Source organism: Mobula hypostoma, chromosome 3, assembly GCF_963921235.1.
Source record: "Mobula hypostoma chromosome 3, sMobHyp1.1, whole genome shotgun sequence".
Classification (NCBI taxonomy): domain Eukaryota; kingdom Metazoa; phylum Chordata; class Chondrichthyes; order Myliobatiformes; family Myliobatidae; genus Mobula; species Mobula hypostoma.
In genome coordinates this window covers 192,786,006-192,804,046 of record NC_086099.1, presented here as the reverse complement: position 1 = coordinate 192,804,046, position 18,041 = coordinate 192,786,006, and the positions used below count along the sequence as shown (strand labels likewise).

Sequence of the window (18,041 nt, the reverse complement as noted above, 5' to 3'; positions counted from 1 at the left end):
AAAAAATGAGAGACATAAAAAGCACCCAGTTTAGAGTGAAGTGGCAGCTTGCAAGATGTATTCAAGAGCAGAATGAAAAGATACTCCCATGGAAAGACCTGCAGAAAGAGACTCATGTGAGACTGAAAAGGTAGATTGATACAATTATCCATAAACACCCACAATAAGGAATTTCAAGCTGGAAGTCAGACAAGTTACAGCCGGGAAGCTTTATGATTTTGTCCGAACAATGTTGAACATTAACTGGAATTATCCAAAAGTCCATAACCCAAATTATCAGTTCACAAATATTGAGACAGTAACATTTCTATCTTCAATACCCATTCACATTATTTTTAAATGGTTCATCTCGGAATGCATGCAAAACGTTTGGATTTTGGCGGGGGGGGGGAGTGGGAAGATAAAGGCAAGGGAGAGTGGAATAAAGGAGACCCCGTTATAAGCTTAAGTTACAAACAGATGGTGTTCTGGAGAACACGGCCACACGTTAGGAAAGTGAACAATGGATCTATACCGTAGAATCTGCAAAAACCGAAAGCACATGCAGAAGCATTCTCTCCGCAGAAAGCGGCGGAGACAAACTTTACAGGAACACTAACAGCCCCTCGGAGCCTTACCGCTGGCAGAGAAAGAGGTGCCAACATGGGGGTGTGTGTGGGGGGGGGGGAGAATAACTCCGGCGAATGGTCACAGTGGAAACAATACTAAGGCAACGTACGTTCACATCTTGGTGCACACGGAGAAAAGTGCCAAGCTTCCCCTCATCCGGAGGAACACCGCTCCACAGAATACTGTCAGCACGAACACACACTGCATCCTGCTCTGTCCTGCCCACAGAATTTAACCCCCAAACGCTCCTTAATGGGCGCAACACTTTAAGTGGTATTAGGGAGTTTTCGCCTACAACGCCAATATATTTTTACACCTAGTGGATATGTTACTTTCTCATGCACATACAAATATTAGAAATCTTCCTGGAATATCTTACCTTCCGGTTACAGCCCAATCTTGAGATACTGTATGCAGAAATTAGTAGTGGGTGACTTGTTGGAGATAGCGGTTGGGATTTGTCATTTAAAAACATGAAAACAAAATATGCGCTACCAGATAAAATAATGTCCAAAAAACAAGGAAAGGGGTGATGTTTGAAAGAACTAGTGTCAAAAGATGAAGGAAGGGGAAGACTAGTACAACAAAGTGTCGCAGGCGAACTTCAGCCGGGAGTTGTAGCTTTAAGCTGGTTCTACTTGGCTGTTGCTTTGTGAGTGGCGCCTGCCCCCGGGTCACTGCGAGACCACCGGCATCAGTACGAGCCCCCCCCCCCCCGCTGCCGATCCACCCGTCCCCTCCCCCGTGACTGAGAGTCCCCCCACCGTGGACCCGCCTGTCTCCGGGGTCAGGCGAGCACGCCGCAGCAGATCCGCCTCTCTCTCTCCCCGCCCGGATTGCGACCAGCCTCCGCCTCCTCACTGCCGTCGGCTGCGAGCTCCCTTCCCCACCGCCGCCCCGGAACCCACCGTCTCGCTGCCGCTGCCGCCGGTGCCGGTGCCAGATCCCGCCGCACAACCCACCGTCTCACTCCTGCACTCGGGCTCAACAACTTCCGCTACTCGCTTCGAGTTTACAGAGTTGGACACGCCACCCGGCACTAACTGCTCAGCTCCAGCAACCGCCCCACATACACAAACATATACCAAAGAAAGTTGTGATAAAGGCTTTACTGACACCCCGCCAATTGCTTTATTTCAGGGGAGATTGTGTTTTTATCTACGGCAGTTTATTTCTGCAGTATATGCATTTTCCACGAGTTCGTAAACTTAAGTCGTTCACTGAGGGACACTTCCGGACGACGCGAGTTTTTAAAGTGGCAGGCAGCTGGGCGCGTGTGATAAAGGCACACGGCGAAAAGTAGTATTTACATTGTGGGTGGGAGGGAGTGGAGGGAAAGGGGAGAGAGGGGTGGGGGGAAACGGGAGGGGCGTTAGGCGGGAAGGAGAGGCAGGCGGAGGGAATAAGCGATGGTAGGAATTTGGGAGCACAAGGATGTTTGTTCGCCGGGAATTAAATACTGAGAGGCGAGGGACTTCAAGTGAATATGTGTGAAAAGGACTGTGTGAGTAAAATGGAAATGTATCTCAACTAATGTGGGTTATCTTTGCTTTATTGAGAATTAAAAGTATGTAGAATTTGGAAACCTGAAACAAAATAAAACCTAAAACTTGCTTCTCATCAGATTAGCAGTCGTGGAAAGAAAATCCATTTAAGAGATTACCCAGGTTTTACAAAATTCCCAACATATTACACAAACAAAGGTGCTGGCTGGCCCTTAACTAGTAAATAATTTCAACAGAGAAATTCTCTTTGTTTTACTCAATACCCTCTTCTTTGTTACCTATTCTAGCCAGTTTCAGTTCTGATGAAGGATCTCAGTCTGAAATGTTAACTGTTTCTCTTTCCATAGATGCTGCTTGACTTGCCAGTTGCTTCCTGTGTTTTCTGTTTTATTTCAAATTTCCAGTGTTTGTAGTTTTCATGATTCTTTCATTTACATTTCAAGTCAAAGACCCTTTATCAAAACAAATGCTGAGGGACCTATTGAGTGTTTCCTGCATTTTCTATTTTTACCTCAACATAATGCTTGACATTAACCTTCTCAGGGGAAAATCCTGGAAATGCTTTTCTCCTGCTGGGATTTTTGTTTAAGGAAATGGAATGACGAAGGAACTGTATTTTGGAGATGAAATACCTAACAAGAACTTGGAGGTAAATGTAGAAAGCAGCCATATCAATGCTCCCTCACTGTGTGGTTTGAAAGCAATAAAGGGATATGTTAAGTTCTCAATAACTCACAACATTTTTATTGGTAGCTGAACTGTAAAGCATTAACAGCTTAAATAATATCAACTTGTACAGTCAGGAGGAGGTAATTAGAAATGAGGCATTGCTTAAGAGGGTTCTGAGACCTCTCCAAAAAGGCCTTTCCAAATGGTATATCAAAATAATTAGAGTCTGTTTAATTGAGCTGTTTTTAAGAAGGCTTACATTTCTTGCCCACTGTCTATTAGATAACACACACAAAATGCTGGAGGAACTCAGCAGGCCAGACAGCATCTATGGAAAAGATTACAGTCGACATTTCGGCCTGAAATGTCAACTGTACTCTTTTCTATTGATGCTGCCTGGCCTGCTGAGTTCCTCTAGCATTTTGCGGGTTGCTCAGATTTCCAGCACCTGCAGATTTTCTCGTTTGTCTATTAGAACTCACTTCTGGAAAGTGCTATAGAGCTATTAAAAGAAGGACTTCATGCCACCATAGAAATTTCTTCCCCAGGCAGTTAAACTGATCAACCATTCTATTCATGCCACTCCCCCCCCGCCTGCCGCCAACGATTTCCTCAGTCACTGCACTACACTGTAAATACTTGAAACCACTTTTTATACAGCTGTTTACATTGTAAATGCATGCTGGGGTTTATACTCATTTTATTCCATATCCAAAGTTTATTTTGTTATTTAAATTTTTATTCTTTATAATTGTTGAATGTTTTTGTTGTTTGTCACGCCAACACACTACAGCCAGTTCCTAATAAATGTATACGGTGAATGCATTTGTTCCTTGATTAACATATCCATTGAAGATGTTTGTTGCCCAAACAGTATTATTTATTCTTGCATGCCCAGATTCTTTACTGAGATTGCTGAGTTGATTGTATTGTTGCCTCAGAATTAGAAAGTTGTCTGATTGATTCCCAAGCCAGAAATTTAATAGAGAAGGTCTAGGCTGACAGTAAGGAAGCATCGCAGGTTCTATCTGAAGCTAAATTGAGGCCTGCAAATTTCCTAAGTAGTTGTTAAAGGTTCAATGATACTCATCGTCACATCCAGTACATCACACAGACAGTATTACTGAAGTAAAATACTTGGTCGTCAGTGATGAAGGAAATGTGTATGTGAGTAGGTGATTAAAAAGGAGCCAGAGATCCTTGCCTTCAGTGCCTTAGCATAAAGAAGGAGCAGAGAGGCTGTACTATATAAAATCATTAGTTACACCACTGTGTGCTGTCTGGTTGCCATATAACAGGAAGGATGTGACAAAACTAGAAGGGATGCAGAACAGCCGTAATCTACAGGGCTATGGATGAAAGAGCTGGGAAATGGACACAGAGGGCCAAATGATTGCTCCTGTGCAGAAAGTATCCGTGGTATCGAGAACCTCAAAGCCATGCATTAGGAGCACACAGAAACCCCTCGTAAGCAGCAGGAGGAGCACATCATCTCACAAGCTATCCAGCTGTTGCTCTGTCCCGTATATGGAAGACAGCAGGTCTCATATATACATAATTAGCTACGTCGGAATAGAAGGGAAACAAGTCACCCTTGACCTCAAGGGTCTATGAAAGAAGTAGCTAAGATGTTAACATCATCAATGTATGATTTTAATGGTGTGTCCTACAAGAGTTGATTTTTTTTGGTGTTCTTAAATTAAGTATTCTTACCACATCACACAAAGCACTGGAGGTACTGATAGTGTCAGGCTGAGGGAAATTTACAGTTAACATTTAAGGTTGGGACCCTTTATCTGGACTAAGAGAGAGGTAGCCAGTATAAAAAGGTGGAGGGAAGGGGTGGAGCAACAGCTGGTCTATACTGGCTAACTTCTCTCTTTCTTTCAGATGTAGGGTTTCAACCCAAAATATTGACTATCACTTTTCTCCTTAGATGCTGCCTGGCCTGCTGAGCTCCTCTAGTGATTTGTGTCTCTGTTTAGGCTTACCTCCTGTTTCTAATGGTTACTTACATTCTCTTCAAAAATTTTACCTCACAGTCAATAAATGCTGCAATTTTGAAGCAATCCAGGTTGCCCTGGTACTTGTAGAGCTTTGAAGAGAGTGTCTAGACTGGGATTGTCTTCTTTGGTTAAAACAATACTGATTAGAATTGGTAATTTATGTAAAAATATTGAAAGGCATCAACAAGATAGAAGGGCCTATTACCCTTGGAGATAGATAACCAGAGACCATAGATTTAAAGTTATATTCAGAAGGATTACTGTTGTTCTAGCTGTGGTAGTGAACTAGAATCTCATCTGTCAAAATTGCTCCATCTTTTGTTGAGTGGAGAAATGTACCTACTCAATTCTCATCTAATTATTCTACAAATGAAGTTCCCAATGATTGTATAACCCATGGAATCTAAAACACAGTATTACCTAGAGGGAGAGCTCATTCCAAAGACGTGACTGAACTGACAGATTTACAATGTTATTGCTCAGACTGTCAATTCATAACAAAGAGGAAATTTGAATAAGTCAGATTTGTTTCCCTTGGAGCGGAGGAAGCTGGGGGCGTGGGGGGAGAGACTTAAATGAAGCATATCAAACCAGGAAAGGCCCAAACAGAACTGAATTTTGAAGTAGGAAGAACCTGCCAGATGGGTCAAAAACAGGGGGCACACATTTAAAAGAAATGTTGGGAGGATTAGACAGGAGAAGTGGAAAGGTTTCATGGTCATAGTTATGCAGCACAGAAACAGGCCCTTCTGCCCATGCTGACTTCTTGAGCTAGTTCCAATACTCCATATCCTTGAAAACCTTTTCTATCCACAGACCTGTCAAAATGTCTTTGTAATTTTACCTGCCTGTGAGGGCACTCACCACCCTCAGTGCAGAGTGTGGGAGGAGACTGGAGTTCATTATGTGCAGGTGTGATAGCGGCAGAAACCTTTAACCAATTACAAAAATACTTGGATGTTCACTTGAACAGCGGTGAGTTATACAGTGTTCTGGTTCTCATGCTTGTAAGAGGAATTGGATCAGAGAGCACTTTTTCAGCTGGCATCAATATGCTGAGCTAATTGACTTCCATCATTGTACATTTTCTATTATTCTATTAAAGCAGCAATCAGCTAAATACTTATCCATGTAATTCTACTAATTTATTGTGAGTAAAATTAAATTTGGTTGTATGCAGCTTGTATTTCATTAACAGGAAATATTGAAAGCTTTAAATCAATGTTTCATCCTGATATAACTATTACCTAATTTTTTAGTTTTGAACATTATATGAGGTTTTGGCAAGAAAAGGTGGACAATAAGTTGAGTTTCTGGTAAGTTTCTCTTTCTGTTAAGTTACCTTGAATGGAAAATCCTACGAAATAGATCCACCGTGTGGTCCAGTCCGTCACAGGTAAAGCCCTACCCACCACTGAGCACATCTACACGGAGCACTGCTGCAGGAAAGCAGCATCCATCATCAAGAACCCCCACCACCCAGCCCATGCTCCCTTCTCATTGCTGCCTTCAGGAAAAAGGTACAGGAGCCTCAGGACCCACCAGGTTACCCCTCAAACGTCAGGCCCTTGAACCAGTGGAGATAACTTCACTTGCCCCATCACTGAACTGATCCCACAACCTGTGGGCTCACTTTCAAGGGGGATGTGAAGGGCAAGTTTTTTGCTCAGAGAATTATAGATGCCTGGAATGCGCTGCCTGGTATGGTGGTAGAGGCAAGTACATTAGGGGCTTTTGAGAGATGTTTGGATAGGCACATGGGTGTAATGAAGATGGAGGGATATGGATGTGGTGTAGGTATGAGGGATTAGTGTTTGGGTGTTTTTGATTTGCTTTTTAGCTGGTTCGGCACAACATTGTGGGCCAAATAGCCTGTTCCTGTGCTGTACTCTTCTATGTTCTATGTTCTAAGACCAAGGAGCTGATTACTCGCTTCAGGAGATGGAAACCGAAGGTCCATGAGCCAGTCCTCATCAGAGCATCAGAGGTGGAGAGGGCCAGCAACTTTAAATCCCTCAGTGTTATCATTTCAGAGAGCCTGTCCTGGGCAGGACGTTAGTGCCTTTGCGAAGAAAGCCCGGCAGTGCCTTTACATCCTTAGAAATTTGCCAAAATTCAGCATGGCTGCTAAAACTTTGATAAACTTCTATAGCTGTGTTTTGGAGAGTATATTGGTGTGGAACCACCAATGCCCTTGAACAGAAAACCCCACAAAAAGTACTGGATACGTCCCAGTACATCACAGGTAAAGCCCTCCCCACCATTGAGCATATCTGCACAAAGCATTGTTGCAGGAAAGCAGCATCCATCATCAGGGACACCCATGCCCAGGTTATGCTCTCTTCTCGCTGCTGCTATCAGGAAGAAGGTACAGGAGCTTCAGGACCCACACCTCAACCATCATGCTCTTGAACCAGTGGGGATAACTTCACTCGCCCCATCGCTGAACTGATCCCACAACAATGGACTCACTTTCATGGTCTCTTCATCTCATGTTCTCGATATTTACTACTTTTATTTGTAATTATTATTATTTTTTCCTTTTGTATTTGCGCAGTTTGTTTTCTTTTGCACATTGGTTGTTTATTTGCACATTGATTCCACTACGTTTCTCGGACTTACTCAGCATGCCCGCAAGAAAATGAATCTCAGGGTTGTATATGGTGACATATTCTGTATGTACTTCGATAATAAATTGGCTTTGAACTACTTTATTATTGCTTGAGAGTTTCACTTGCAGGGGGATGGGATTTGTTTTTCTTTGTCCCTTTCTTTTCCCTCAGAGCTTTTCAGTGATTGCGTGTGAGCTCAGCCCCATGTCATCCTCGTCCCGTGCAACGTGGGGGCTCGGAGGCTGGCAGATTCCCTGATAGCTACACGTGCAGCAAGTGTGTTCCAGATGCAGCTCCTGACAGACTGCCTGGCGGCCCTGGGTCTGCACGTGGACTCACTCTGCAGTATCTGCGAATCAGCTGAGAATGTTGTGCATAACACATTTAGTCAGTTGATCTCACTGTAGTTTAAGGAACTAGGAAAGGACAGGGAATGGGAATGGGAATGGGCAGAGCAGTAGCAGGAAGGGAGAGCAGGCGATCTCTGCGGTCATCTCCACCAAAACAGAGATACTGCTTTGGATTCCATTGGGGAGATGGCTCCTCAAGGGAAGGCAGCAGTAACCAAGTTCGTCGCACCATGAGTGCTCTGCTGCTCAAGGAGGGCAGGAAAAACGGTGACAGATCTATCGTGGAAGGGGATTCCGTGGTAAAGGGAATCAGTAGGAGCTTCTGTGGCTGCAAATGGGACTCGCGGTTGGTGCGTTGCCTCCCTGCCAAGTGCAAGGGTCAGGGATGTCTCGCAGTGGCTGCAGAGCATTCTGGAAGTGGAGGGTGAACATCCAGTTGTCGTGGTGTAAGTAGGTACCAATGATCTAGGGAAAAAAGTGGGAGAAAGCCCTACAAGCTGAATTTAGAGAGCTAGGCAATAAATTAAAACGTAGGACCTCAAACGTAATAATCTCAGGATTGCAGCTTGTGCCACGTGCTAATCACTGTAGGAAAAGAAGCATACCTAAGACGAGTATGTGGCTTGAGCAATGGTGCTGAAGGAAGGGTTTCAGATTCCTGGGGCATTGGAACTGGTTCTGGGAAAGGTGGAACCAGTACAAACCGGGCGGTCCACACATGGGCAGGTCCGGGATCAATGTCCTTGGGGGTTTGTTGGTGCCTTTGGAGAAGGTTTAAACTAATATGGCGGGTCGGGGTGTGGAAATCCCAGCAGAAAGACAGAGGGAAGCAATGTGGAAACACAGCAAAAGTTAAGGTCAGAGTGGAGGGCAGAAGAGACAAATGCAAAGGACACAAATGTTACGAGATTCTAAAACAACAATGAGTGAAAATGCACTTTATCCAAATGCCTATAGGATTCAAAACAAGGTCAGTGAACCTGTGGCACAAATCAGTACAAAGGGGAATGAATTAGTGGCCATTAGGGAAATATAGTTACAGGCTGGAGATGATTTGCAATTAAATATCCAAGGGCATCAGGTAATATGGAAGGATAGGCAGGAAGGTAAGGGAGGTAGGATAGTGCTCTTAGTTAAGGAGACTCTAATTTACACATAGATCAGGGGAATCAAATTGGTCGAAGCCGTCTTGAGGAGGACTTCATAGAATGCATCTGTAATTGTTTCTTGAACAGCATGTTAGTAGGCACACAAGGAGTTATTAACTTCAAACTTTCTGCATAATCACTCAAAGAGTTGAACTGCATGTGCACGTAACGAGAGCTGTATAACACACCTTCTACCTTAGGCCATAAACTTATCAATCACCCCTGCTATGGACCACTTTCTGGAGGTCCAAGACGCCGACTTCTACAAAGAAGGGATCCGTATGCTCCATGACTGCTGGACTAAGTGTGTAAATGTTGGAGGGGACTATGTTGAAAAATAAATGTGCTAGGTTTTCTAAAATTGACTCCTTCTACCTTGGGCCACAAACTTATCAATCACCACCCCGCCTCCCCCCCCCCCCCCCCCGTATGATGGAACGTAAAGCTATGCCTAAGCACGGATGAGGAAGAGCTGGCAAGCACAGACTGGGAACACAGGCTATATGGTGGGACAGTTGAGAAACAGTGGAAGACTTTCAAAGAAATTTTTCGTAGGGTTCAGTGAAAGTATATTCCAAGTAAGAGCAAGGTCAGTAAGGACAGGAAGAGCAAGCCTTAGATAACTGTGGAGATGCATGTAAAAGAAGGCATCAAACTAAATGCTTATGCATACAAAGTCTCCAAGGGTAGTGGGAATTTGAAAGATTGGGGAAACTTTAAAAAGCAACGAAGAACCACTAAGCAATAAGGAAAGGAATGATCGACTATGAAAGTAAGCTAACACAAAATATAAAAATAGATAGTAAATGTTAGAATTATATAAAGCGGGGGGGCGGGGTGGTGCTGAAGTCAACATAGGTCCCTTGGAAGGTGAGAATGGAGAATTATTATTGGGTAATCTGAAAATGGCCAATGCCTCGAATGATCATTTTGTATTGGCCTTCCTAGTGGAGGACACATCTAACATGCCAAAGAGGGATATTATGGATATGATGGGAGGTGAGGACTTCGAAACAGTTACTAAAGAGGTAATGATAGGTAAACTAGTAAGCCTATAAGTAGACAAGTACCCTGGTCCACATGGGATGCAAGCTTCATTTCTTCCAGGATACTGAAAGAAAGGGCAGAAGTTATGGCAGACATGTTTGTGATAACTTACCAAAATTTTCTAGACTCTGGACACATCCTGGCATGTTATACACCTTGAGATTTCTCTGCATACAGGCAGCCACAAAGCAAGAAACCTGAAAGAACCCAATTAAAAACCACTGCACAAAGAAAGAGGAAAAAAAACACAAATCATGCAAACAATAGAAGTAAGCAACAGCATTACGAGCCAAATGGAGTCTACAGATCCGACTCCCTGGAGAAGCTGGAGTAGGCCCAACCTCGGTCTCAGTTCATCATATAGTGGGGCAAATCGTCATGAAGCTCGCACAGCAGCTGGAGCAGTTCACAGCCTTAGCGACGCAGAGAGAGGAATGAACATCATGGGAGAGTGAATGAAATTGGCCCCACCCTTGCCTCCGGTCCCGATATAACTATAAAATTTTAATTTCATTGGTACATTTTTCTGATTTCACATTTCATTGTCTAAAAACACAGAGGAGTATGTGTGCTAATAATTCCATATAGTATTTAACCATCTTGATTTTTGTGGATAAAATTCAGGACATCAAGAAGGCGAAAGAATTTGTGAGACTGCAGGTGTTCAATAGAACATGGGGAAACGATTTTGTGATTTGAAAAATTGGGATCAAAAATGTCAAAATAGTGGACAAAGCTGTATTTCACAGAAAAAAGAGTTTTGCAGCATCAGAAACCTTGCGTTGTACAGCAAATCTGGTTGTTCAAACTTTATAGTGGAAATGGTTCACTGAATTCTGGCCCCCTCGACAGGAAGTGAGGTGTGTTAACTCTGGTCTCCAGCCAGTCTCTATGGAATATTACTTAAAATATAATTAAATTGGTTCCTGGAAAATACACATGCCTAAAACTGAAGTTCACTCTTATTTAGTGTATAAATAAGGGCGGGGTTAAATTCTAATCTCCAATCAAATGAACCTTCCAAAGTATGCCATTAGTAACATTAGGGTGGAATTTCAATCTAATTGCAGCGTTAAAAACTGACATAAATGCTCCCTGACTTCAGAGAACAGCAGAGATCACGGGTGTCATATCTTTGCAGCTGGGATCATGGGAAGTGAGTCAGAACCTAAAGGCTTTATGGCAACCAGAGCAGTTGTAGGAAAAGCTGTCATGATGAGGGGAAATATTGGACACACGTCTTAGGTGCGTGTGTCTATTATTCCTCCTCCCCCTCTCTGTGATGGTGATCACAGATGGAGCCTCATGCTGCAGACTGCCTTAGGCCACAGTGAGGCATGGGATCACTGTTCGTCTCATATTCAGAGTATAACTGTGTTGATTTTTAAAGTTTGCCCCAAGCGCAGATGTAACAGATATGTGGAACTCTGGGAACTCATGCAGGCAGATGTAAACAATAAAGTTGACAGTAAGTCAAGTTTATTGTCATATGCAAAAATACATATAAAATGAGAAACTTAATTGCAAAGCATTACAGGCACATAGCATCAAAGAGTCAAAGAGTAATACAGCAAGGATACAGGCCCTTCAGCCCAATGAGTTCATGCTGACCACAGTGCCCACCCAGGTAGTCCCAATTTCTTGTGTTCAGCCCATATACTTTCAAGCCCCACCCTTCCATGTACCAATGCAAGTTCTATTTAAATGATACCATTCTACCTGCTTCAATTACTTCCTCTGGAAGCTTATTCCATATATTCACCACCCTCTGTATGAAAAATTTGCCCCCCAGGTCTCCTTTTTACCCAAAACCTATGCCCCATAGTTTTGGACTACCCTACCCTGGGAAAAAAGACTATTAGCATCACATTAGCTTTGCCTCTCATAATTTTAAACACTCCTATAAGGTCACCCCTCATTCTCCTATGTTCCAAGGAATAAAATCTCGCCTGGCCAACCACTTCCTATTACTCAGGCCTTCTAACCCTGGCAATATCTGGTTATGATGTGTGGGTTATGACCGAAAAAAAAATGGCTGGAGTTGCTTAGCACTTTCGTGCTAGGGTGTTTATTCAGTTTGTCAAAAATGAAATGTACAAAAATCAGCAAAGATAACAAAAAGAAAGCTGCCAATACTTACAGAAAGATATCTACCAAAAAAAACACAATAAATAGCTCCATACTATGTTCAATGTGGACTCCTGGCAGCTTGATCTCTCTCTTCTACCGATGGTGGGGGAAGACGTTGAAGTGCGCACACTCAGCACAATGACAAGGCAATGTTTGTGTGTGTATAAACGTGAATGTATACAGATTGCATCTACCAAGCACTCTCCCTCACTCATCCTCATTAATCTCCTCTGCGCTCTTTCCAATTTAACCACATCCTTCCTAAAATAGGGCAACCAAAACCACTCTGAGTGTGGCCTCACCAGTGACGTGTACAACATTGTCCCTACTGCGATACTCAGTGCTCTGACTGATGAAAGCCAGCATTCTAAACCCCTTTTTCATCATCCTCTCTACCTTAGACACTGCTTTCGATGAGTTATACACATTCTCCTAGATCTCTCTGTTCCATTACAGTCCCTAGGGCCCTACCATTCATAGCATAAATCCTATGCTGGCTTGACTTTCCAAAATGTATCACCTCAATATCTATATCGAAATCCCTGTGCTGCTCCTTGGCCTACTTCCCTAACTGATCAAGATCTCCTTGTAATCTGGAATCAGCTTCTTCATTATCGACAACACCCAGAGTAATTTAGCACTACATCACAGCTACAGACCCTTTGGCCAATCTAGTCCATGCCAGACTATTATTCTGCCTAGTCCCGTTGACCCGCACCTGAACCATAACCCTCCCACCTATGTACTTACCTGAACTTCACTTAAATATTGTGTGTCGTGCGCAGACCTTCTGTTCAAGCCTTGTGCGATGACATCCAAACGTATAAGCAGCATTCACAAAAAAATTCTGGCTTAACATGGCGCTGGTGAAGCCCCGTGCCTACTTTTTGGTGGCAACCGAAACAAAGAATACAACTAAATACTTATTAAATAACATTTTTTTTTCTGGTAAAATGTATGGTGAACAATCACCGCAAACAATGGAGAGGCAAGCGGAGGTGAGGCAGAGTCAGGGGTCAAGGTGAGCAGAGGTGAGGTTGAGGCAGAATTGGAGTGATCGGGTGCGAGGCAGAGTCAAGGTGAGGTTGAGGCAGAATTGGAGTGATCGGGTGCGAGGCAGAGTCAAGGTGAGGTTGAGGGAGAGTTGGAGTGATCGGGTGCGAGGCAGAGTCAAGGTGAGGTTGAGGGAGAGTTGGAGTGATCGGGTGTGAGGCAGAGTCAAGGTGGGGTTGAGGGAGAGTTGGAGTGATCGGGTGCGAGGCAGAGTCAAAGTGAGGTTGAGGGAGAGTTGGAGTGATCGGGTGCGAAGCAGAGTCAAGGTGAGGTTGAGGGAGAGTTGGAGTGATCGGGTACGAAGCAGAGTCAAGGTGAGGTTGAGGGAGAGTTGGAGTGATCGGGTGCGAAGCAGAGTCAAGGTGAGGTTGAGGGAGAGTTGGAGTGATCGGGTGCGAAGCAGAGTCAAGGTGAGGTTGAGGGAGAGTTGGAGTGATCGGGTGCGAGGCAGAGTCAAGGTGAGGTTGAGAGAGAGTTGGAGTGATCGGGGTCGAGGCAGAGTCAAGGTGAGGTTGAGGCAGAGTTGGAGTGATCGGGTGTGAGGTAGAGTCAAGGTGAGGTTGAGGCAGAGTCAGGCCAAGCAGAGGCAAAGCCAGCTCACCAAAACTGAGAGTGAGGAAAGACTCGAGGTTTGATTGATCTAAGCACTGGGCCAATTTAGAAAGGTTGGATTTGGGCTGAAACTTGGCGGCAGGATCCAGGCCCAGGTCCTAGAATGAGGAAGGACCCGATGTTTAGATGATTTAAATGCTGGGCCAGATTGAAAAGGCAGTGTTGTGACCAGAGGCAAGGGTTGGGCCTGTTCTGCTCACCGCTCCGCGACGCTTACTGGGCTCTGTGGTGAACTGAGGCTGCGGCCTGCGGCCTGCTGCCTGCTGCAGTCATGCCTGGCTTCGTGTCTGTGGTCTCACTTTTGTTCTGAAATGCTATTCTCTTACTTTCATTGTTTGCACCTTTTGTTTTTCCACTCTGCGCATTGGGTGTTTGACGGTCTTTTATTTTTTTAAGGGTTCTTTTGGGTTTCTGTGTTTTGTGTCCTGCCTGTAAGGAGACGAATCTCAAGGTTGTATAACATATACATACTTTGATAATCAATGCACTGTGAACTTTGAAAATAGCAACAGAATCAAGTAATTCATGTCTCCTGCCCAGATTGCTGTGAGGTTTGAACACTAGAGCATGTAGCACCCATTTTCTCAGTGCAAATGGTGCAAAAATAGCTCAACATCTCAACTTGGACCAATGATCTCATGGGACTGTACAATATTGGGCTCATTTTGTCCCAATGTCCAATTTAGTGTTAATAAGGAGAAATTGATGGTGGAGTTGGCCACCATTGTACACAGCAAACTAATCAAATTCAGCAGGAGGAAAATGAAACAATAACCTTCAGATTTTGAAAATCTTAAATATATAAAAAAGAAAATTTTGGAAAAACCTCATTATTCCTTTTTTGCACTATTTATTTCTTTGTAAATGCTCAATTTTTATGTTTTTGCAATTTACTGCTGCCACAAAACAACAGATTTCATGTAATATACTTACTTACTGCCCGTTATGCCACTGGTGTTTAGCATAGCAATGTAGGTTTTCTTCATTGCTGTTTCTGTCACTATTTTGTTTTGACCATTCAGGGTTGTTAGCCTTGAGCTGAACCCCTGAACCTGGAGGACCATTGGACCACTCTTAGTCTGGTCTCTACTCTGACCTGTTTGGCATGGGTGGCCCTACCAAGAGTCAAAGCACAAAGCCCTGACTCCTGCCATCATAGCTCCAGCTCACTGAGGCACGCAAGCCTTCAAACCCTACAGCAAGGTTGTGGTCCTCTTAGAGTTTCATGTAATATGTCAGGTAATAAATCTGATATCCAAAAACCCAGTGGGTCAGGCAGCATTTATGGGCACTTGTGGGATCCTGAGTTTTCCAACATTTTCTACTTTTATGGAGGGAACTACATTTTATACTGTTTGTTTGTTATTTGTCATGTTGTATGACGAGGGTGATCAGTGTCTTTCCATGTCCATGATTGTTCTTGACAAATATTTTCCACAGAAGTGGTTTGCCATTGCCTTCTTCTGGGCACTGTCTTTACAAGATGGGTGACCCTAGCCATTTTCAATACTCTTCAGAGATTATCTGCCTGGCATCAGTGATCGCATAACCAGGACTTGTGATCTGCACCAGCTGCTCATATGACCACTACCTGCTCCCATGGCTTCATGTGATCTTGATCTAAGCACATGCTACATCTTGCCCGAGGGTGACCTGCAGGCTAGTGGAGGAAAGGAGCGTCTTACACCTCCTTCGGTGGAAATGTATCTTCACTCCACCACATTTTTTATATATTTGTATTATATGGGGTGTAATGCTTTGATAGTGCTTAGTAACTTTCAGAAGAAAATTGAAGAGGAAAAAAAGTAAACACGAGGAATTCTGCAGATGCTGGAATTTCAAGCAACACACATCAAAATTGCTGGTGAACGCAACAGGCCAGGCAGCGTCTATAGGAAGAGGCACAGTCGACGTTTCGGGCTGAGACCTAGTAGGATTGTAGGAAAAGAGTCAAGGAATGGGAGTAATTGGATAGCTCTTCCAAAAGGCAGTCGTAGATATAACAGACCACAAAATCTTCCTTCACTGCATTGTTGGCAACACCCTGAGGCTGAATTGCATGGTATGTAGCCACTTACGCCTCTGAGATGTGCAAGATATTTATGCTTCCCACAGAAGGATATAGAATGGCTACTTCGTAGTCTACACAGAAGAATAATGGTGTCTTATGGTTTGTTGAGCAAAACTGATAATGCCAACGAATATTTAACACTGCATTTTCAACTCCAGGATCCAGGGCCCTATCATAATCTCTCTCATCTGAGCGGGATAGAGTTGTGAGGAACTAAGGATTCCAGACAGGTGCTATTGACATAAAGGTCTAGCAATCGTACATGTCTCTAGATCTTCCTCTACCTGTCTTAAAGAATAGTCCATGGGGTATGTTGCAGCTGTTCCAAAGGAAGTGAGTTAGAATCTTAAGGGAGCTGTCTCTATGGCAACTGAGTAACTGGAGAAAATGGATCCATGTCTTTGGTTCTGTATAACCATGCCACTTTCCCCCATCTTGATGATCATGATCAGTGACGTAGGTTGCCCTGGGCCTCTGTGAGGCATGGGATCATTGTTAAGCTTGTATTCACAGCACAACTGCACTGTGAATGACTTTTAAATGTGCTTTAAGCACAGTGAGATGTAGCAATTACGCAGAGCTTTGGAAACTCAGGCAGGTGGATGTAAACAATAGTAACTGTTCGGTGTCCCTGTCATGATTATCCCATCCATGTCTCCTATCTGGATCGCTGCAGGGTTTGCAAATTAGAGCATGCACTTAATTTTTTAAACAAGTATGAATTGTGCAAAAGAGAAGCTTAACATCACAATTTAGCTCCATGATCTCATGGAGCAGTACAGTATATTAGGAGACAAAAGAATTTGCAGTGAAACTAGAAAGAGCTGCTGGGGAGCTCAATGGATCAGCTAGCATCTGCGTAAGGAAATCGACAGTTAACGTTTTGGGTCAAAGTCCTTCAGCTGCATTCCAACTGCAAAAGTGAAATAGTCAACATTTTTCAGTCTTTACTCAGGCCCTTTTCTCTTTGAAATATTTTGTTTTGGTAGTTAAGGTCATGGCAGCTTGGCTGCTATGTGTCCCGTTGAAATCCTCTTTTGTTATCCACCTTCTTGTTATTTAACCTCCCCACTTCTATGATGGAACTTCCCTTTTGTTTTCCTCTCTCCCCTTCACCAGGTTCTCTCTCATTTCCGATGAAAGGTAATCGACCCCAAAACATTAACATGTAGTTCCTTCTCTACAGATGTTACCTGGCCTACTGAGTATTTCCAACATCCTTTGCTAAATACGCAAGATGGCATAAGACCATAACACCATAAGATATAGGAGCAGAATTAGGCCATTTGGCCCATCGAGTCTGCTCTGCCATTTCATCATGATTGATCCATTTTCCACTTAGCCCTAATCTCATGTCTTCTCCCCATATACTTTCATGCCCTCACTAATCAAGAATCTAATGACCTCTGCCTTGACTTGGCCTCCCCAGCCGCCTTGGCAATAAATTCTATAGATTCATCACTTCCTGGCGGAAGATATTCCTCCTCATCTTCATTCTAAATGGACGCCCCTCTATTCTAAGGCTATGCCCTCTGATCCTAGACTCCTCTGTCATAGAAAACATCCTCTCCACATCCACTCTATTTAGGCCTTTCAGCATTCAATATATCTCAATGAAATCCCTCCCTCATTCTTCTGATTTCCAGCAAGTACAGATCCAGAGCCACCAATCAGTATTCATATAGCAACCCTTTCATTCCTGGAATCATTCTCGTGAACCTCCTCTGAAACCTATCCCATGTCAGCACATCCTTTCTTAGATAAGGGCCCAAAACTGCTCACAGTACTCCAAGTGAGCAGTGTTTTATAAAACCTCAACATTACTTCCTTGCTTTTATGTTCCAGTCCTTTCAAAATGAATGCTAACATTACATTTGCCTTCCTCACCACTGACTCAACCTGCAAATTAACCTTCAGGGAATCCTGCACCAGGACTCCCAAATGCCTTTGCACCTCGGATTTTTGAATTTTCTCCCCATTTAGAAAATAGTCTACAGTTTTACTTATTCTACCAAACTGCATAACCGTACATTTCCCAACACTGTATTCCATCTTCCACTTCTTTGCCCATTCTCCTAATCTATCCAAATCCTTCTGCAGACTCCCTGCTTCCTCAACACTGCCAACCCCTCCACCTATCTTCATATCGTCTGCAAACTTGGCTACAAAATCATCAATTCCGTCATCTAAATCATTGACATGTAACGTAAAAAGAAGCAGTACCAACAC

At 43.6% G+C, this 18,041-nt stretch overlaps 1 protein-coding gene across 15 annotated transcripts in view; it reads right to left on the bottom strand.

Moving 5' to 3' along the window:
* svila (supervillin a) overlaps positions 1 to 1,300 on the bottom strand; it is a 268,368-nt gene extending 267,068 nt beyond the window's left edge. For all 15 annotated transcript variants that reach the window (XM_063044309.1, XM_063044320.1, XM_063044308.1 and 12 more), the window contains exon 1: positions 989 to 1,300. The gene's annotated coding sequence lies outside the window, so the exon portion shown is untranslated. The remainder of the gene's footprint in view (positions 1 to 988) is intronic.
* Positions 1,301 to 18,041: the final 16,741 nt, after the last annotated feature.